At 42.3% G+C, this 22563-nt stretch overlaps 1 long non-coding RNA gene and 1 other non-coding gene across 2 annotated transcripts in view; one reads left to right on the top strand and one right to left on the bottom strand.

Moving 5' to 3' along the window:
- The window catches only part of LOC122459596, a 47764-nt gene extending 29525 nt beyond the window's left edge, over positions 1–18239 (top strand). The window contains exon 2 of the long non-coding RNA XR_006280396.1: positions 18166–18239. This is a non-coding gene — a long non-coding RNA (uncharacterized LOC122459596). The remainder of the gene's footprint in view (positions 1–18165) is intronic.
- LOC119854111 lies at positions 445–562 on the bottom strand. Its single transcript, XR_005292352.1, has one exon. It is a non-coding gene; the product is annotated as a U5 spliceosomal RNA (small nuclear RNA).
- Positions 18240–22563: the final 4324 nt, after the last annotated feature.

The following is a 22563-nucleotide window of genomic DNA, read 5'->3' as shown; positions in this document are numbered from 1 at the left end:
TTCTATTAGGGTGTGTCTTCGCTGCGTGGCACCAAGGTCAGCCTTACCCAGGTATGAGCAGCCAATTGCAAAGCCATACGCAAGTTACCATGTCTTTGTTGGTGCCATCCTCACCCAGGAGTGTTGGCAGGACTCCTGGGGGTGGCCTCCCCGGGTTCTTTGTGCAGCAGAAGCTCAGCCACTCTATGAATCTTCCCAGTGAATTGTGGGAAAACCAGTCTGTCCTTCTGGGAACATAGGCTCTGAAGCCTTGTGAAGAGGGGTGGGCTTCAGGGCCCAAGCTCCAACTTCAGAGTGCTGTCCATGCAGCTCTTTTTAGAGTGCTAATGTGAGGCCCACAGTCTGTTGACCCACAAGCTCCAAAATGCTGTGTTGACATACCCCCCTAAGGCCCCAGCTCAGCCAGATACTTAACTGCATGCCTAATGTTAATCACGTTACACTGAAATCAACGAGACTACTCAAAAAATTGGGTCAAAAAACTACTCATAAATGTTCCTCTCCATGGAAATCTTTAGTAAAAGGCGAAAGATTTATACAATCTGAAGAGAAACCAGAGTACAAACTAGGCATGTACCTTGCTGAATCAGGGCCTGAAGTTGCCTCTTAAACAGTTTCTTAAATACAGATATTTAAAACATTTTGGTGCACTTGAAGGATGATATTTTCAGTGATGGTGCCTTGTAAATCTCAGATAGGCTCTTTGTTTGATTTTAAGATCGTATTGGAGGAGTGAAGTGTTTGTGGTACAGAAGCAGGTGGCTGAGTATTTAATGAATTTCATTTCTTTTTGCTCACTTCAGAATGCTATGGCAATTTCACCTGCTCTGCTCTTTCACAAATTTGTTTTCTAATCATCAGCCTGAAAAAATTTAATTTGGCAGCACTGCTTTTTTATCTTTCCATCAAACAAAAATATTTAGGTGGAAATAGGCCAACTGATGCCAGGTGAGGATCTGGCCCTGAAAGATTAAAATGGCCTATTTCAGCAAAGACCACCTAATTTACAGTTACTTTTAATAAACATCTCTTACTAATTGCTCTTTATTTCCAGAGCAACTTAAAAAGCTAATAATGTGCTGCCATTATGAAACAAAATCAGGTCAGGACTAGATCCTTAGGCTGGAGTAAATCAGCATCATTCCATTGAAATCAGTGGAGTGGCAGCAATTTACACCAGCTGAGAGCTCTCTAGAGTGGCTGTTTCCCAACATTTCCAGCTGTAAAAGACAATTCTTTAAGTATTGAAGTAAGGATAACGTTTATCCACCTATATAGCTGAGAATTGCACAGTCATATTCCCTGTTGTGATCCAGACAAGATTCTGGATTTAACTAAATGAGAATTTTTAAAAAATCCCCTTTGTTTTTATTGTTTGAAAATGGAAACATTTTAGGAGATGCCCTGGGTAATTAATGATGTTGCTGTGGAGGCAAAAGCTCTCACAGAGCAGCACTGTACTTTGGCTGTACTGAGAGTCTGTGCTGCTCTGTGAGAGCTTTTCTATTGTCTCCACATGCCCCCAACTGGTAGATGAGGCTAAGGATTTTAGCAGCAAATGTTCTCTATAAAGGCTATTGGACTAGCCCTGGACAGGATATTTACACATACACATATGGGAGCGTGTGTCCACTCATACAAAGAAATCAACCCAAATATGACAGTCATGCTCTGAAATGATCTTTTCCCCATGGAGTTTCATCATTCGTGTCAAAACCAATTTTACCATTCAAGCAAATGCCTTTTCCTGTCTTCTCATTAAGGACCTGTTCCTGTGAAGAGCTGCTTTTTGCAAAATGCTGAACACCACTGACTCCAGAGCCCAGAAGATTCTCAGAACATCAGAGGAGATGCTCAGCATCTTGTAACATCAGACCATTAGAAAGAAAAAAGAAAGAAACTTTCTTTCTTTCTTCGCTTTGAAGCAGTAGGTCATCCCCAGAAGCTTTTCCTACAAAAGAGCCTAGTTATAAGTTTTCGGAACGCTGCATACTCTGAAAACCTAACCGTAGACAGAGTATGTTTGTATAATTCCCTCATTTAGGGCCAGATTGCAAACCCCTTACTCACCTTGAGTAACACTTTGTTCCATATCCATTCACACTGAAACCAATTAAAACATTTGTGAAGCAACGTCCTACTCAAGGGGAGTATGGGTACCATGATCTGATTTTTAAGGCTATATGCTATTAGATGTTTTTTATTATAATGTCTTGCAGATGATAAGACCTCTGGGCCAGGGATTGTCTCTTTTCTAGTTGTATAGTACCCAGCACAATCAGTCTGTGATCCCATTTGAGTCCTTTGAATACCACCAGAATACAGTTACTACTACTACTAATTGCATATGTGGCAGTGATTGTTTAGTTGTTTTTTAGGCGTTCAAATATAATATTTTTGTAATCAATTATAGTACTTGCACCTATCCATGAACACATGAACCTATATGTATACATGCATCTAGTCACTAATTACATATACACACAACACCTACCAGGTAATATTGTGGGAGTGACAGGGTCATTGAGTTGTGTCTTTCTGATTATTCTGCAAGACTCACATGGGTTCCATCTCCTACTGAAAATCCCTGCCAATTATGGGCCCTCCACATTGACACAACAATCCAGTGGAACTCATTGCCATGGGATGTTGTGATGGCCAAAAAATATAAGTAGGTTGAAAAAAGAAATGGGTAAGTTCATGGAGGATAGGTCTATCAATGGCTATTAGCCAGGATCAACATTGTCATACATGGTTGGCCTAATTATCATGGGTCCCAGTTCCAGTCTGTGACTTCTATGCAATGAGAGAGAAACTCCCCAAAGCTGAAAGTCCGAGTCCTATAGGTATCATACTATAGTCCCACAGACTTTATAGGACAACATATGGGAAAGGGTACATGGGGGACTCTAAGGCCTCCCAACTGCCAGGGGGCTGAATAAGAACATGAGAGTTGCCATACTGAGTCTGACCATGGTCCATCTTGCCCAGTATCTCATCTCCAACAGTGGCCTGTACCAGATGGAGTATACAGTACTGGGTAATTCTTGAGTGATCTACCCCTATCTTCCACTTCTGGCTTCTGGTAGTCAGAGGTTTGGGGTTGCCTAGAGCATGGGATTGCATCCCTGACTATCTTAAAGGTGTCAGAAACTGAGGATGAATAAATTGAATCAAGGGCCCATGGGGTGGAAGGAATGTCCCCGGGGGAAAAATCCTCATGTCACCCAGGTTAAGAGGTAACTGGAAATAAACCTAACTCCAACTTTGATAAAAAACCCCAGGAGAGCCTACGGCTTAAATTCCAGTGACAGGATGTTTTGCTCACAGCTGGAATGGCACCTCCTTCTGGCCATTCGGGGGATTAGCTCCATGAGGCTGAAACCCCTTCTCTCTCTCTCTCTCTCTCTCTCCCACACAGCCCCTCTCTTGCTCCAGGAGCTGCAGCTGCCTTTGCATGACTCAGCCCTCTGGCCAGGTCACTCAGCATTCCCCCCTTTCCAGGGTACAGTCCTTCGAAGTGTCTGTCACTCCCACAGTGACCCAGGCAGTCTTCCAGCTCACTACTCTGCCAGTACCACTTCCCCAGTGGCAGGTAGGGGAACCTGGGCTTGCTCTTTACTCTGGGTTCCTTCCAGCCCAGGGACCCTACCACATGCAACCAAGGCCTGTTCAGTCGCCAGTCTCGCTGCTTCTTACCCTGCATCCCACAGGGTCTTTTTTCCACCCTGCTCTCTTCGGGATACCCTCTTCTCTTCTCACCTTGCCAGGCCCCTAGGAGAGTACTCCTAGGTTCCCTCCTTCCCTCACTACTAAACACAGGGTGACAGCAAGCTTCCTTCCAGCAGTCTTTGCTGCTGCCAGCTTCCCTGCCCACCTCTGTTCAAGTGAGCTTCCTCCTAACTAAGGCTTTCCTCTCACCCCCAAATCCCCCCAGCTTTCAGCCTAATTGGTTGACTGGGCCTTCCTGGCCTACCTCAGCCCTCCCAAAGCCAGTGTGGGGAGAACACCCTATCACAAACCCAAAAGGGTGCCAAAAGGGGAGGCAGGTCATTTGCCATAAATATGTGGCTCCTGGCTGTATTCAATTAAATTGCCCCAAACTTGAGGAAACCACAGGATTCACACCTCCACTTTCCACTGTGAATGCGACTACAGGTGCCCGAGAGGCAGAAGAGAGCAGGAGGAAATCTTAGTGAGCTATGTCAGGCTGTCTGGGGGAGGCTCACGGAGAGTAAGGAAGAGGCTCCTCTGGAAAACATGGAGATTTGGGAGGGTTTGGACCCAAAGCAGGCAACGTTGGCCCTCTTGAAATACCACAGCCAGGTCTTTCCCAACCGGACAGGTTAAACTAACAAAATAGAGGATGGAAACTACACGGCCACATCCTGCCCCTGGCAGAACCTACTGTGCTAAAGGAGAAATGCAAAGGCAAATTCAGGAGGAGGTGGAGAGCATGCTAGACATGAGACTAATTATTAAATCAAAAAGCCCTTGGGTATCTCCTATTGTAATGGTACCTAAAAGGGATAAGACCATGAGATTTTGTGCGGCTAGCTCTTTTGTTCCTTGGATCTGTATTTGCAGGAAAACCCCTTAGAGGTCTTTCTTCCATAGTCTTAAAGTGCTCATACACCCCATTTAGCGCACACTCATCCATGTACGTCACTTTAGGATATATGTACCCTATTTGTGTATGTACATCTGTCACAGTATAGGGACATATTTATGGATGTAGAAATCAGTTAGAGCAGGAGACACCTCATATGCAATTGCTCCACATATTGTATTTCATTCAGATTATATTGAGAAAGGAGGAAAAAGAGGGAGGGAAAAGTCAGAACAGGATATTTTTTCCCCAAGATGCTAATATCTTTCAGTTCTGTTCTCTTTTATATTCTCAGTCCCTGCAGAATGATTTCACTCAGCCTTGCCAAGGATGTCTTTATATAAAAAGACCTTAATAACAATTCTGAACCTATCACTATTCTTCATTATAGCACTTAAGCTTTTATATTTACAGATTCCAAAATATGATTAATTCATTGTTATTTAAATACTTCATTGTAGAAGGATCTTCAAGGATGACTATAAATGTTCTATCTCCTTCATATTTACCATGCCTTTTATTCATGCTACTTTGTTACCAAAGTGCAATGATGTTTAAAAAGAATGGCAACCCAACAGAATTTCTTTCAGTGTCTTATTTAAAAAACCAACCAACCTACAACAGTGCTACAATTAAACACATGTTGGGAAACAATTTCTCAATTCCAGAATGATAAAGAGGTCTCAGATCAAGCTGGTTGTCTTAGAAGAGCTGTTACCTTTGTTTCCGTTTATCAATATTGTAATTAGGTTCATGAAATATTTCATGTGACTTTTCTTGAACACACGAGGGGCCTAATAGTGTTCTCAATTCATAGGCAGAACTGCCCCTGGCACGTGCGTGTTTAATATTTAACCCACAATACACGCCAGGGGAACAAGTTCTGCTCACTTTTCTCAAGTGAGTAGTCTGGAACTATTTCTGTGAGCTAGGTGAAAAGGGTTTGGCTCTGAGTGTTCAGCTGTAATGTCATAAATGCATGTCTGAGATGAATCGTGAGGAGCAAGGTCAACGTTCAAGTGCTACCGGCACCTGAGAAGTGTGTCTACGACACAGTGATCGCACACCCTGAAGTGTATCATTGTGCATATAAAATGGTTATTTTACCAAAACAATTATGATGATGTTTTGATTAATGAGCTGAAACCAATGCAGGTCTAGTCTTACAATTACACAGCTTGGGATCCTTGTCAGCCAGTCAGATTGTCTCCATCAGTCAATGCAATTACATAGGTAAGGAACTACGCATAACAGGGCAGTCAGCTGTTTTGCATCTATCTTCATGCCTCCAGCACCCCACAGTGTGACTTTCACACAACCATGTGCCCTGGAATGGGATATTCTGTTTGTAACATTGTTTGGTTTTTTTTAAAAGTGTAAAATAGATCCTCAGCTGGTGTAAATCAGCATAGCTTCAATTCATATCGCCTTAGATAAAGTGAATAGACAATATGGTTAATTTTTTTAAAATACACTATGTAAACTAAACAAAATTGTTATTCATTTGTGTTACGTCTGGAACAACTTTCATTATATTTTAACCAATAGGACTGGAGGATGCAAATGAACTGGTCAGCTGCCTACTGCCTGGTTAGTCATCCTGTATGTCAGAAACATGTCACCCATTAATGACTGTGTTGATAACAAAGAGCCAGATCCTGACCTGATGTAGGTCTGTATAGCTTGATTGGACTCCTAAGCAGATGGATGAGCGGGCAGGGAGATGATCAATGGGGTGTGATAAATGTATTTACCACAAGGCTCTGCCATAGATGACATGAATAATAATGTGGCTGTATTATATAGTAATGCTTATTTGTATGGGCTTTTCTATGGCTGTCATCACCATAGCATTTGAGCAGCTCACAGACATGACTGGATTTATCCTCACATCATGTCAGTAAGGTAGGAAGTATAATGCTCCCTATTTACGGATGAGGAAACTGAGGCACATAGAGATTAGGCATGTAAAGGCATCCAGCACCAACTCCCATCCCAGCCTGAGTGACTTGTCCAAGATTACACAAGAAGCCTGTGACAGAGGTGGAACAAAAACCCAGATGTTTTCCACTAGATCTGCTTAATCATGGGTCTAGTAGGTGTGTCCTGGCCTTGCCCTAATCTGCTCTCAAATCTGGCTTTAGGGCTGGTTTAGGCAGAGGTTGCATGAAGCCTAGCTACCTTGTGCATCAGATGCAGATGTTGCTGAGTCCTCTTACACAGCCTCTATGTTTCACTGCATCAGAGGCCTCCTACCATCCCCGCCTGCAAAGAATTCCCATCCCTGGACTATGTCTTCAAAAAACAGATTTATTATTTTTATTACCTGATTGATTAGAGAGGAAGGAACAGCAAATGTATTTGAGAAAACAGGAACTGATGCCAAATGCTGGATAAAAAATTCAAACCATGCATTAGAAATCTGCTTTTTATTTGTTATCTGGTGTGCTTAAAAAGAAATAGAATACACCCCAAATGAATATATTCTGGAGCTGTATTTTGATTTTGGTTTTCTGGTGATGACATGTACAAATCATTTGTAGGTCAACCTTACTGAAACTATGGATCAAATAAATATTATGTACCGTCGGGTGCAGCTTCTTCACTGTATGTTTATTGAACGGGCTTTTCTCCCTCCATCATGTATGAGCCTAGGCATAAAGAGCTTGACCCAGCTCCATTGAAGAAAATGGGAATCTTTTCCTTTAATTTAAATGAGGACTGGATCAGCCTAATTCAGTACAAACAACATACGTGAACACACGAGTGAATGGATTGATAAATAACTCATGAATAACAGGGCAAATCCTCAGTTGAGGTGAAACAGAGGAGCTCGGTTGAAATCATCGAAGCTATGCTGATTACACCAGCTGAGGAGCTGGTTGAATATTTTCAAGCTACATATTTTGCAACATAGGTCTCATTATCTGACAGTAAATTTACCCCAACTTATTAGAGATATACATACTCTGTTTCTAGATAACCTCGTACATGTATACGTAAGGGGTAAGATATAAATCACGTTTGTGTGTTTGTGCATGCATGCTCTTAAATGAGAAAGCTTGTAAGTACTATATTTTGTAATGATTATCACCAACTGAGGAAATGAAGGAATTAACCACACAATAAAAACCCTAATTGCTTGGCAACAGTATTTAGGCCCCATTAGGTAGATTTGTAACTGCTTCTGGAGAAATAAACTCCTGTGTCATTAGATAACAAGGAAAGAAATAGGTTATTTCCTTTTTGAAAGGTATGAAAGCTTCCCATTGCCTGATGTATTCGCTTAGTAGATTATTTTCTGTCATCTCAGTTAATTGAATTTTATCCATTGCTCTTAGAATTCTTTCCTTTGTATAAGGTTAAAAAGTTCAGAGGAATCACATTTTTGAACCTTGTCCATTTATTGCATAAACCAACTTCAACTGCATAAAGTACTTTGGGGGAAATGGAGTAACAAAAACTATAAAATAATTGCTTTTTAGTGCCTGGGTGAATTGGTGTTCAAATAATTGTTTGTAAAACATCTCCTTGCAGCAGGGCACCCAGCTGAGATGTTGTAATGAGTAACTAAAAGATATTTACTGTGCCAGCAATAAACTTCCTTTGCAAAGTTCCATAAAAGATCTGATTGTTAGATAGCTTTCCTTTTATTCCATAGAAAAATCAAATTCGAAACCCAGAATTGAGTTGTGGTTTCAGTAAGAACTTGATTTATGATTAGCTTTCATTCTGTCCATGAAATATCCATTGGCTGCATATTTTTGCGTGGGTCTCTGTGCAGTGTGAATTCTAAGTGTTTCCAGATTGTGCGTGTGTGTAAATATATTAGTCATAAGGCTGGAGTGAAATTATAAACTAGCAACCTGTGGTCAAAAGTTTAACTTTGTATCTGTCAGTCAGGTAACCATTGGAAGGTTGGGAATACAGCAGATCAATTTTAACCCAAAACACAGCTGTTGCTCTGGAGGTTTCTTTAACAGAAGGGTTTCTATCTAACTTGCAATAAAAACCCAATAGGTGTCTGAATCATATTTTTCAGTGTTACCACAGCGTAGCTGAAGCTGAAATAACCAACTGTCAGTTAGTCAATAAAGAAGAGCCTGAGAAGACTGACAGATTAGTTCCCCTTATCTCCCTGAATCAGCTCATACTGCAAGCTGAATTGAAGGTCAATATCTTGTGATTCTTCTGTGGTAAGCAGGTGTCTGGAGAGTATGGATTTTCTGCTATGTAAGCTCCACTATCCCTCATTGTTGGCCTACACAGGGCCAATTTCAAAACCGTCAAAATGTATTGTGGAAAACCTCCCCTGAACAAAACCCTACATAAAACGTTTCCAGGAATTTTTTGTTGACATCCCTCAGTCCAATCCCCCTCCCTTCCCAACACACATCATCCCCCTCTCATCTCTTGATGACAGCACTGCTCAGCTTTTTAGGTAGCCACACAAGCAAAATACTCAGGCTTGCTTTTAAAAAATTTCCCCTTTTTAACCCCCCAAAATTATTGAAGACTGAAAAAGTTTGTGGGCTTGGGAACTCTTTATCTGATCTGCTCAAGTAAAATAATACACATGTCTGGAATAGCTGTGATTTCAAATGATTGGTCTCATTTCTTCCCTTGCTGATTTGAAAACACCTTCCAGATGCAACATATGTCATGAGGGATGAGAAAGAAGTAATTCTCCATAGAAATGCTTTTTCATGGAGTTAATTTTTTTCCCCCCACAAACCCATCTTCAATCTCACATGCTTGTATGGTTTCCCATTACCAAAGTATCTGCCTGCTTCACACTTTTTAATGTGTTTATCCTCATTACACCCCTGTGAGGGAGGGCAATGTTGTTGTCCCCATTTTACAGATGGGAAACTGAGGCAGCTAAGTGACTTATCCAAGGTACAAGAGGACATCTGTGACAGAGCAGGGATATATACCCAGGTCTTCCAGAATTGCCCTACACCCCTCTGAAGTCTCCCATTCTGCTCCAGTGTTGCCAATTTAGTCGTTTTGCAACCTGCGCTGTAAATTCCAATACCCCCTCTAATTTCAATTCCTGGGGAAGACTTTTGAGCTAAACTTGATCCTACAGCTAGATCTACATAGACTACATGGAATGCCCATTGATTTCATAGGACTCTGTATAGGACTGGGGTCTGCCCACATGGATCCAATTACAGGATCGGCTCCCTGGTCCATGGCCCCCAGGCCTGGCTCAGGCCGGGGAAAGTGAGCTCCAAGCAGGGAGTGTAGGACCGAACGCTGCAAAGCAGGATTTCAATGTGCACGTTGCTATGCCTTGGAACGCTATGGGCCATTTAGTTGGCTTCATTCTAAATGAAATGGTGCTTATCTGAGTTCACTAGCAGTGGGTTCCGCTGTAAGTCTTTAAACACACAAGGGGGTCTCCAGGGTTGTACTCTCAAAGGGATCAACTGGTGCATGCTCATAAAATACAGGGCTCAGTTTAGTTGCCTGAGTATGAAGCGGTTTGAATACTCAGACTCCCTGGAACCAAGGTTTGAATCTTGACAGCGTTAGTTCAGGTCTTCATCCTTCCAGGTAGATCCATTGGTTAGCATGCAATTTCCAGTGTGAGACTCTCAATAGCAAGGTAGTAAAATAAAACATTAATACCATGAATCATTCAGGAGGCACCTCTATGCTCCTGTCAGATCCCAGACGCTTTCCATAAGAGGGGGGTTGCCTGGGTGACCTCAGCTAAAATTTCTTCTCTTCTTCCCTCTCCACTGCTGGGTAACTTGCTGTTTGGTAGCAGGCTACAAGCTCTTCCTCTCTAGAGGTGGCTGCATTTAGCTTGTGAATCTGTCTGTGTATAATTCTGCCCCTTTGAGATTAAAGGGCCTGGAGAAAGGGAGTGTTACCTATACACATTTTATAGCCATAACAAATATTTGTGTGTGTTGGTGTGCAGCTATACATATAGATCAGCTACGTTCTAGCAATTGAATAACTTATTTATTACCCTCTGCTGTGCTTTCCTCCCCTGTATGAAGACAGGCAGCATCCAGCACTTGTTTTTGTTTTTGGGTTTTTTTTAGCCTTGTCATTTATTCCTTTCTAAAGCAAAACTGGACAGATGTTTTTAATTTCTGGGTAATCCACAACATATGTCACTTTCCTCATTATCAGTTAGCTGTTGCTCTTAAACATTCACACTTTAAAAAAAAACAAAAAAAACAAACACATCTCACAGGTATTTCTAGCCAGCGTCAATAACTTTATGACTCCCGGCTGTTGCTTCTCTGCAGGGAGCTGATAAGAGAAGTTAAAGTTTAATACTGAGTTGGGAGAGAGGCAGTGGCCTGATGCAACTTGATGTTGAAAGCAACCAACCTGTGTATCCAAACTACCCCTGCCAGATTGAATCAACAGGGAAGATCAGAAGGGCAAAGGGCAGTTTTTACTTCATTGAACATGCCGTGTGTTGCTGTACATGGGTGACCAGGAATGTGAGGGCCTGGACAGGACAGGGGCAGACCTATTAAGGAGAACCTGAGTTAATTGAGGTTCAGGGATTGCTTGCTGATGATCTTGAGAAGGCTTTTGGTTTGGAGAGCTAACCTGTTGCTGGGACGGCTCTGGAAACAAGTGGGTCTGATCCTGGTCTCAGTCACGCCAGTTTAGCTTCATTAGTGTCAGAGAAGTGACATCTAGTTTACACAGCTGACAGAGCAGAATCAGGCCCTGGGGGAGTAGGTCACAGTGGCTGGGGTGGGGGACGGGGAGAGGCCATGCTGTCTCTCTTTTCCTGCTTTCCCTGGGGTGTCTGCACTGTGCTCAGTGACAGCAACAGCAGCTCAGAGAAGTGATAACAAGCTGAGAAACGCCAATTGCCAGGCCTAATGGCCCATCCTACCCATTAGACAGCAGTGCAACTGGTGAGTTTTTCAAGGAGGGATTATCGATCAAGGAAGCAAACAGCCTTACCTCCTGTAAAGACATGCATATATAGGCCACACAGGTGCTAGAACTAGGGGTGCTGGGAGGGCTGCAGCATCCCTTGGCTTGAAGTGGTTTCCATCATATGCAGGGTTTACAGTTTGGTTCAATGGCTCTCGGCCCCCCCACTATACACATTGTTCCAGCTCCCCTGCCAAGAGGGGAGGAGGATCCAGGCAGGGAATCCTACCTCTTGGAGCATCCTGTCCCTCAGTAGAAATGAACAAGAGGGAATCACTTTGGTAGGGCCATTAAATTATGAAGCCGGCCTGCACCCTTAATTTGGTTAAGGGCCTGATCCAAAACCCACGCAAATCAGCTGGAGTCCTTCCATTGACATCAGGGTCTTAATTTGATTTCAAGACTGCCTATAAGTACACTGCATTGGTAGCACCAATACTACCCAGTCACAACAGACTCCAGGTTTTGTAATCCCCCCAGGAGTGAAGATGTGGGGAAAAGGGATTGTGCAGTGCTACATTTGGGCCAGAACATTAAGGCCTCTTTTAACATCAAACAACCAAGCAAAGATGCCAGGGTTTCCCTCTAGCATCAAGCATGGCAGACTCACCACAAAGCATACAAACCCATTTAGTGAACTGATCAGCACTGTAACCAGCACAGCAGAAGAACGGCCCAACTCAACAGCCCCTATCTTTAATTTAGTGCCCTTGAAAAAGCAAACAAGTAGATTTGAAACTATCTCTGAATGCGTGATATAATAAAGAGAGGAGACACACAGAAAGGTGTTTGGGGTTTAAATGATAGCTCTTTCAAAAACACACCACTGACTATTAGCATACTGGCATCTAAAGTTGTGAAAAAGCATAATGGAAGGTTACATAAGTGACATTTAAACCCAACTTAAGGCAATTAATCTTTATTCCAAATGTGAATAGTTCAGTTGTGGGCAGCTGGCACTCGACTTCACTCTAAAACCTTTCTTTGCAAATTAAAAAGATAATCAGCACATGAAGAGTAGAAATTAATTGAGCAAGAGTTTTGTTCTGACATAGCCATTTTAATTACATAATGACACTACAGAGACAAATAAAAAAGTTATGGCATTTTCTCTGCAGTGGCAAACTTTTGAAAAAGCACTTCTCTTTCTCATCCCACACACACACACACACACACACACACACAGAGCCCATCAAAAACATTTGACCTCCAATGATACACTGGCTGTAGACAAATAGAGATAATCAGTTAAAATTTGTCTTGCAAAAAAAATAATGAAGGATGCTAGTCATACATAAGTATACACATACGGTATGTTGTAACATACACATCACATCCAGATTGGAAGGCGAGGCCATCTGTGTAGAATATTTTGCCAGTGCAATTTTACCATCCCCAGCCAAATGAAAACAAACAGTATTTAAGCAGCATTTTGGAAGAGTTGGCTCCATTTTGGCCATGTGCTATATGCTTTGTAGAACAGCATGGCCCTTAATGAAAGTTGATTGCCTGGCCACCAAAAAGATTACCCCAACAGTCAGATGGTGACTTCAGAGCTGCTTGATTTTAAACTTTTGAAAAGCCAACTCCATTTTCTGCTTTGGTGAATAACAATTCCCTGCACCGGCATATTAGAATAAATCAGCTCAGTTGGTATTGAATTGTTATAAAGTTCCCAACTATTATAACATAGTTTCTATCAGAGCAGTTTTCTCCTTAGCCAGTCAAGTGGAATGATCCCTGAAAGCAACGGTTTGTGGCAGAAAAATGCGCTTAGCTTTGTCACTCCAAACTCCCTGCATCATCATAAATTTGTGATTAACACACAAACACACACAGATTGAGGGGGGCTATTCAGAGGACATTGGGGGGGCTATTCAGAGGACTTTGTTTCTATGATAAGGAAAAAGTGAAGGATACAATGGTTTAAGAATAGACCATTATACTGCTGGGGAGGGAAAGAGCAGAGGAAAAAGAAAGGAAAAAGGAGATAAATAATCTGAAATGGGCAACGTACGTGGTACCAAAACTTTCTAGAGGGCTTTCTTCAGCATTGTGTGTTTGTGTGTGCATGTTTCACTCTGTCTGCCTTTGTTTCTCTCATTGTGTATATCTTTGTATCTCAACATGTGTGTGAAAACTTCAGAATAACACCTCACTGAAAAAAAACTCTGAATAGCACAACAAGGGTTGCACCATCTGGGATAAATAATTGCAGGGAAATAATAGGGTCCTTAGACCAGAGCAAGCACACTGAAATAGCATATAACCAAATAGGAGAAGGCTCAAAGGAGGAAATCAAACATCCCAAAAATCAAATCCGTGCGGCACAAAACGTAAGAACATTCAGCAACCTGAAAATCACTCACTGTGGGGAAAAATGCCTCTACAAATCACCATATTTCATGGGCAGACCATTATATGAAATTAGATCATAAAGTGTTTGGGGAGTGAGGAAGGAGGGTTTTCTGTGCAGATAACGTGGAGATGAATATCTTACAACAAATCATTAAGTAAAAGAGAACAGTGTTGCTAGCTCTCATGATTTGTGTCACAAGTCTTGTGATGACTGCTGTTTCCTTAAAGCCTCAGGTGCCAGAGTCATGTGAATGCATGAGAACCTCAGCTTTAATATTAAAAAGGCTTTTAGCCAGGCTGGCTGCAGAGGAAAGCAGGAAAGCATGACCTAGTGTATCCTAAAGTGTCAAAAATCAGATGGCAGGTAAAGAGAACCACAAAATATTTCTTTAAACTAATTTTTAAGACAACCTCATGATTTTGGGGACCTGACTCATGATATTTTAATATATAGGGTTGGCAATGCTTCATACAATATAGTAACAGGGCTAGGGTGACCAGATAGCAAGTGTGAAAAATCGGGACGGGGGTGGGGGTGGGGGGGGTAATAGGCGCCTCTATAAGACAAAGCCCTGAATATCAGGACTGTCCCTATAAAATTGGGACATCTGGTCACCTTAAACAGGACAATGTTCATGCTGTTACCCAGTTCTCTTTCCTTAAAGGCTGTATAAATCTTATTTTCTAAGGGATAGTTGAGGTTCCCATCTTGAGCCTTCAGTGGGCTTATTGAATGTTCTGTCTTGCTTAAGCACAGTTAAGGGTCAGGGCTTGTGAGGGGGTACCTTAAGGACAGCTTCATAGCTGCCTTCTGCAGTGCTTCCCCGGGGAAACCTCCCCCACCTGGAGGCAGGGTTTTTAGGGCCCCTTTCCACCTCTCCTGCCCTGGTGTCAAAGAGCTGGTGCAATGGTGAGGATCTCACCCTGCTGTTTATGACTCTCCTCCATTGTATATTTCCATGGGGAAGGGGACAGGAGAGTAGGAGTCTGGTTGGAAGAAGGGGGAGATGGGGAGCTAAGCTGAATTTTGGATAACCAGACTCTGATATGGATTCAGTGGAGTGATTCAGAATGTTTCCCCCTGCTTTGGTTCCAGCTCTTTTTAGCATGTCCATGAAAGAGACACATGGGTGACATCTTCAGTTGGTGTCAGTGAGTGTAGCACCATTTTTAGGAGCAGGTTGGACAAACACCTGTCAGGTATGGTCTAGATAATACTTAGTCCGGCTGTGAGTGCAGGGGACAGGACTTTCACTCTTACAGTTCTATGATTTACTGCATTGATTTCACACAGTTTGGATCTATCCAAAATCCAGATGGGTGAAGGTCAGATGAGAGAAATATCAGATGAAACAAGAGAAAAAAAAATGTAAATCTCGTTAGATGTTTGTCTGAGACAAGAGTGAAAAGAGGTTTAGTGGGATCTCTGAGGGCTTTTGAATTTTCCTTCACTTGGTCAGAGCTCTCACAGTCAGCAGCATTTCTCCTACGTCCTTTCCTTCTCCGCTGCATCTAGCGCTGGGGAAGGAGGGAGCCCTGGAGGATGAAAGCTCCAGTTTATCTACAGAACCTGCAGATCATGGGAAACAGCTGCCTGAAGGCCAGCCCACCTCACCCAGAGGCACCAGTTGCATCGGTGAGGGGGTAGGTCACTCAGGTACACGCCTTAGGCCTCTCTTCTGAGATCGCCAAATCAACATCACTCGTGGGGATCATTCTGTGATGTGGACCATTATCCAGGAACAGCTGCAACACAGAGCAACCCGTTGTTTGGGAAAGGCCTCCAAACAGCCACCAGAAGGTGACGTTGTGACTATAGAGTTGGGCGAGGGTCCAGAAGAGCCCCCTAGAGGTGCAAGGCTGCATAGCCCTTTATTGCATGAGCTTCCACTCCCGCTCCAAATATAGGGCCTGGTTCTGGATTTCTTGACACCTCCCCAAAAGTGTAAGATTCAACAATAACATAACAACTGCAAAATCTACATAGACCCCAACTCTGCACAACACATGTATTATGTGTATTACGCATAGCATGCAGGGGTCCTAGTCACACATCAGGACCTTATTGTGTTAGGCGCTGTTCAAACTCAGAACACCATGAGGTCCAGGCTCATGTCTTAGCTCGTGAGCGGTCCCATTCACATCAGTGGGATTACTTCATTACTAAAATGAAGCGTGTGTGAGTGTGTGCTTACGGATCAGAGGGAAAAGGGGACCTTTTCTTTCACTCCTGCATCAAACCCAACTAGACACAATGGTGATTTGTGGCAGGACAACATTCCATACTGCCCCACGCCATGCAAAATCACCTGTGGAATTCTCTTGGGTACCTGCACAGCCAGCTGCCAGGAGGAGAGACAGTAGTGTAACAGTTTGCAATATGGCATGCCATTTAAAAAAAAATACTGGCACCAAAAGACTGCTCCAAGCATGGGCGATGGACATGCTTTTCACCCCAATCAAGGGATGAATGCTGTCACGTCCCATGCATGGCTTTGCCACTTCTGTTTTATGCCTCTCATGAAATCAAAAGAAAGATTCATTGTCCACACAAAGAGTATTTTCTGTCTTTTGTTCGTGGCTTTTCAATGTAACAAATAGGTTGTGTAAAAAAATAAAGTGGCAATTCACTGGGATGATGTCACACGAATTACAACAAGTCCAAGCTTATGATTCTTCCCTCTTTCCCCCAGTCCTGTTGGCATCTAGGTGACTAACACTTTTAACAGATCTTCATTGAAAACCCTGCTTCCCTGTAGCATTAGAGGAAAGGACTGGGAGCCAGTGGGTCTGAGTTTCTTACAACCATGCTACTTACTTCCTGGGTGATGCTGAATGAGGGAATTAGGCCAAGACTTGCAGAGATGCTAGGCACTCATGTCTCCATTTGAAGTCAGTGGAAGCTGCAGCTGCTCGGCCCTTCTGAAAATCAGACGTGAGGTATGTACTCTAAAGAATATGGCACCCAAAATCAGAGGCCACTTGAAAAATAATTAGCCCAATGTTTCTGTCCCTCAAGTGCTCCAGCTGTAAAATATCAATCCTTGCCTATCTTATAGGAGAGTGAGGGTGCTTAGCAAATTAATGGTTGTGCAACCACTTTGGGATCTTTGGTGAAAGGGCTGCAAAATAATGGTTTTCTACACCATGATCTTATTTTAAAAAAAATCAAACCCTAGGAACATTATATGTTAAGCATCTCTAACAAAAGCTGATGGTGAAGAGCATCCCATCCCTGGCAGAGGTGCTCCTGAAAGCAGCAACGCCTGGACTTTGCTGTCTTCTCTCATGCTGGGAAAGGGACGATGGGAACTATTCAGCTGTGGACATTGAGCAGAGTTTGGGAGGTGCCATTATCAGCAAAGCTCTTCCTGGATAGAACTTTGTACTCTACAGGAGCCTGGGAACTATTATGCAGATTAAATAAAACTAAATAATAACGTTGTAAAAACCATTTGTAAAAGAACTACAGTTCATAGCTAAACTTGAGAGCCTGACGTTAACTCATACCACTGTGGAAAAATGACAGACAGTCATAGGCATTCCTTCAGTGTTGGTTATCACTTGCCTATCCCGGCCTTGGTTAGTCTATGGTGGAGAACTTTAAAATTACTTAAATGTAGGATTTTCTTTTATTAAAAAAAGAATGTATAATTATCTTGATTTTTTCTTCATTTTTACATAAAAGACCATTTTTACAGAAGGTTAAGAACTGTGTAATATTCACCACAAATGGAAACAACTCATTTGAAGTCACTTCTAGTCTATCACATATATATATTTCTGAAGTTCTTTTAAAATGCATAACATTTACCTGCATACACAGGAATGGATGGTCCAATCCTGGTCCCACTGAAGTCAATGGGCATTTAACCAGGAATATCCATGAGATCAGGATTGGGCCCTATATCCTGTACATATTATTTAGTGTTGTTGTAGCCATGTTGGTCCATTTAAAAAAAAGTGTGCAGGATGTGCCAAAAACAGTTGAAGGGCACTGTACTTGCATATGTTTGTATAGAAAAGAAAAAATTAAAGGGATACTGGGCCCAATCCTTACTCTCAGGAATACTTGTTTGCATGCCAGAAGTCCCATTAATATTCATTGCAAGTGTATTGACTATAAAGTTGTATTTCAACATAATCATCTGCTAGTTACCCAGTAGAAATATTCTCCTTAGTCCAAAGAAAGGTAGCAAAAGGTAAACTCATGTTGCATAAATAGAGCTTGCTAATGTGCTAAAATTAGCACTCTCTACCTGCTTCCTTTACAGAAATAACAATGGGACTGTTTGTATGACTAAGGGATCAACTCTGCTGTCAAGTCAGATCTGGACCAAAATCAAAAGGTATGTAATCAGTTTTCAGGGAAAACTCTTTGATGCAAATGGAAACTTCACTATAATTATGGATAGGAAAATAGTTATTTTCTTTAGAAACATACTTTTCCAAAATCCATGACTATTGCAAATTGTTTCTACTTACTTTTTAAAAATTCCCATGCAAATTTTTTTTTAAACAAAATAAACACATCCTCTGTAGCGTTTGTAGCCCAAAACACTGTGACAATGTGCTAGCGCAGGACATGCAGAAGAATAAAACTGGTTGGAAACAAAAGAGAAACTGACCTCTCTCTTTCAATTTTTTCAGCTGAGAAAAATGCAAAAAATAAACACCATCGAGGGTTAAAAAAAAAAAAAAGTAAATCAATTTTAAAATCCCTTCAGCTTCAGGGTCTGATCCTCCAGCTCTTTTTAGTAACAAAGGCTACAAGAGATTTTTGTTATTATTTTAATTATATTATTCTAAAACTGACAATGTTAAATTAAAATGACTTTAGCTACACTCAGAGTCCTTCTGTTCTATTGCATAACCACATGTTTAAGATTAATACCATGCTCAGTAATAATGAATTATTCTGGGTAATGGGTATAATACATTCTCTGCAGCTTCTCTTAAAAGCAGAATATCTCAGCTATTCTAACTTTGTGTTTTAAACTCTTACTAGGATTTGGCTATACTGTGAACTAACGTTGCTTCATCATTTTAGATCTAAACACACACGCTATTAAAGAGGCAAACTTCTAGTGCTGATTGTGTTTTTCAATATCTGACCCTGGGGTAACATTACCTCTTAGATAAGAAATCAGGAATTTGATCATCAAACCAACTGCATTTTGTGAAAAAAAGAAGGAAAGGCAAGGAAACGAAGATGGAAGTATTGATCTAAAGTCTATCTATTAGTTTTATAAAGTTATATTGAATCCAGCCTATATTTACTCTTCATCTTTGAACAAATTATGGGTCTAATCTTATTCCCATTAAAGTCAATGGCAAAATTCCCAATGTCTTCAGTGGGTGGAGGATCAGGCCCCTATTATTAGAGCTTGTCTGCCTTGGTTTTTGCTAGTACTTATAGTCTTTTTATTGCTTCTTGCTCTTTCTGTATGTTAAACATTATGTGCAAAACAGTGTGCACAAGTCAGATAATTCAGTGTTCTTTACTACCAGCTTTCTCAGCTGCAGCTACCCTGTATTTTCTGATAATCGGCACACACACAAAAAGTGATCATTAAATAACTGACACCCAATAGCATTCAAGAGGAAAGTGTCATGGAGAGCTTTGGGGGCCCCAAAGGCACCCCCTGAGCTATCACTATCTTGTTTGCCTTTGTGCATGGATAAATAAGAATATTTGTATCTTGTATGCTACCTCCTCAGGAGTAATAAAGTCCTGTGATCTTATTATACGAGGCTAAGAAATCAGTATCTTCTGACTAGGAGATCTTTGACCTGAATTTGGAATTTTGTCATTCAGAGCCAACATTCAGAAGCACATTTTTGTCCATTGCCGTACTTGTACACATATGGGGAGTTTATATCTATATCAGGTACCACATACATAGGGTCACACACACTATTATGTGAGAGAGAGAGAGACTTTATAACATGCGATACCTGATACAACTTTATATGGAGGGGTAATAGACACATCAGGGCCATAAGCCAGTGCCAAAGGAAATTGACTTCAGTGGGCTTTGGATCAGGCCCTGTTTCCTAGAATCAAGGAAATGTTTATGATATCCACTCTAAAAAACACTCCATAGATTCAGAGCAGTTCATACTCAGTGTGAGCCAGAGGCATGTGTCAGCTAGGTGACATGTTTACAAACGGGCAATATATTTGTGCTGGAGATACATGTAAACTTGACTCTGTCTTCTCCGTAGCAAGCAAGACTTAGCAATGCCTCTGAATGTTCATTGCAGAAGAGAAAAGAAAAAGTAACACACAGAACCAATCAAAGGGGGGAAAGGGATACGAAATACCTCCTGAATCTTCTAGCACTGGTCAAATAGTTACACCAGGATGACAGCTAGTGATGGACAGATCCTTATTTGTAAGTATTTAATGTTTCTTAGGAAGCACTTCTAAAAGAAATTGGTATGTAATGACAGCACTCACTGGAAAACAGGCCGATTATAAAATGCACTAACTTATCTGGTATTCATTTGAAAAGTAAATGGATGCAAGTAAAGGTGAGAGTTCACTACCAATTCAAATATTTTGCTTTAACAGGCACTAGCACTCCTGCTTTAATTCAAGCAGAAACACAAGTATGAATAATCAAACTGGATGATGCTCATCAAAACCTTTGTGCCTTGCACCATTTCAAATGGTCATTGAAGCTTAATGGCAAAAAATTTACATTATTCCTTTAATTTGTATTCTGTTCCTTCCTTCTGAGTGATGTGATTGTGATTTTCAGTTGCCTGCTGTATTATTTTGATGCAAATGTTATGTGTTGCTAGAGTCCAATTTCCTGCTTCTCCATCCCTCCCCCCGTTTCTTCTTTTCCTTTAGTAAAGAAAGGACTACTAAAATAGTTCAAAATCCGGTGGTATTTAAATAGTTCCTTAACTACTGGTTCTAATGAAGACAAACAATGCCGGATCTTGAAGCACCTTGAAAAATTAACCATTACCTAAGGGTTAGAGGGGATGTCAACATTTGTGGCTTTCCTTCCCCATCCCGAAAAGAAAGTGAGGAATCCAAATTCTTTCCACAAAAGAATTAAAAGAAATTTGTAGTTCCGAAAAAAAAAAAAAAAAACCAAAACCCAAACCCCCTCCCTTTTGCTGGCACATAATCACCCAGGGATGAATGCTTTATGGAGATACACGGGGTTGCAAGCCAAAGCCTGCAAACACAAGGCCCCTAGGGTGTCCGTTGCATGTAATGTATGCACAAGCTAATTTATTATCCTGTGACTAATTTCCATTTCTTGTGCTCAGAGTTGCCTGGCTAATTACAGAGACGTTTTCTTAACTTTCGTAATTATGTTCTCCGCTTTATAGCAGGCAACAGAGCTAAATGAAGGGGGCCTGGCAGCCCAGGGCTCCCCGGCAGCTGCACCCGAGTGAGATGAAATCCGTGGCAGTGCGAGCCGGGCAGACAGGCCTCATCAGAAGCCCCCCCGTCTTTGATCAGCTCCACCAGGCTAAGCAGGGAGCCCGTTTGCAGGGCCAGCCGAGGGAACGCCGCGTAATTAGATTGACTGGCTTAATTAGGGGGAAAGTTGGCTGCTAAATGGAAGCTGCCGCGTCTCCGGGGCGCAGGGGGTCCCCGGCACAAAGCGCGCCCCGCATCCCGGGCGAGCCGGCAGCCCCCGGGCCTTTCTTCTCGCTTCCTTTGCGGCCAGGCAGGGGCAGGGGCAGGGGCAGGGAGCCGCTTGCAAAGTTATTTCCCTGACTTCATTAGCGAGCCGGCTCTTCCCCCACCCCCAGGTAATGCAATTAGCCAAGAAACCCTGGAAAGCTCAGCTCCGCGGCGCCGAGAGATCGCTCCCACGCGGGCATCTGCGGCTGGAGCGATCCGGCCCGTCTGGGTCCCCCCGGGCACCGGAGAGAGGGACGGGCCCGCAGACAGAGCGACCTGTGCGCCTACCAGTCGAGAGGACGAAGAGTGACCGCACTGGCACTGGGTACAAACACACCTGTACACAACCATCCACCTGTACAGCACACCCCCGTGTTTGTCTCGAGCTAGCTGGGTGCAAGTCAGAAGGATAAATAGGTCTATAAATAGGTAGATAGATGTGCGTGTACGGTGTGTCTAGATAGATCTACACACAGCTATACAGATACACGTGTGTGTGCCCCTCTATCTAGCTATGTGCTGCGAAGTGTGGTCTATAGATCTTATATAGACATTTTATCCTTTTCTCTATTACGTGTGTGGATGTGGGTGAATGGCTTGTGTAGCTAGCGGGGCGTACACACGTGTGTATCTATATGTCTGCACCTCTCTCTATACACAATACTAGTGAAATATGATGCACTCTGTTGTACAGCTCTCTCTGTGTGTGTGTGTGAGCGATCCTAAACTGGCAAGTAGTGTCTTATTATCAACGCTCAGGAGAGGAAAGATCAACCCCCGTTGAGTCAGCCATGAATTGAATGGGAAGGTTGGGATTAGGTTTTTTTTTTCCTTTGTTTCTAAATGCACAAATAATTTTAAACGTAGTGACCAGGGGACAGGCCGGAGCGAAGCGCCCAGACACCAAACTCCTGGTCTTTACTCACTGTGCCCACATTTGCGGTGTTATCCTTTCTTCCTCCGCCCAGGTAAGACAAGCTACAAGCAGGGTCTGTGCATCTGTCTCTCTTTCGAG

This window comes from Dermochelys coriacea, chromosome 3 (genome assembly GCF_009764565.3).
Source record: "Dermochelys coriacea isolate rDerCor1 chromosome 3, rDerCor1.pri.v4, whole genome shotgun sequence".
Classification (NCBI taxonomy): Eukaryota; Metazoa; Chordata; order Testudines; family Dermochelyidae; genus Dermochelys; species Dermochelys coriacea.
This window is presented reverse-complemented; position numbering and strand designations above follow the sequence as displayed.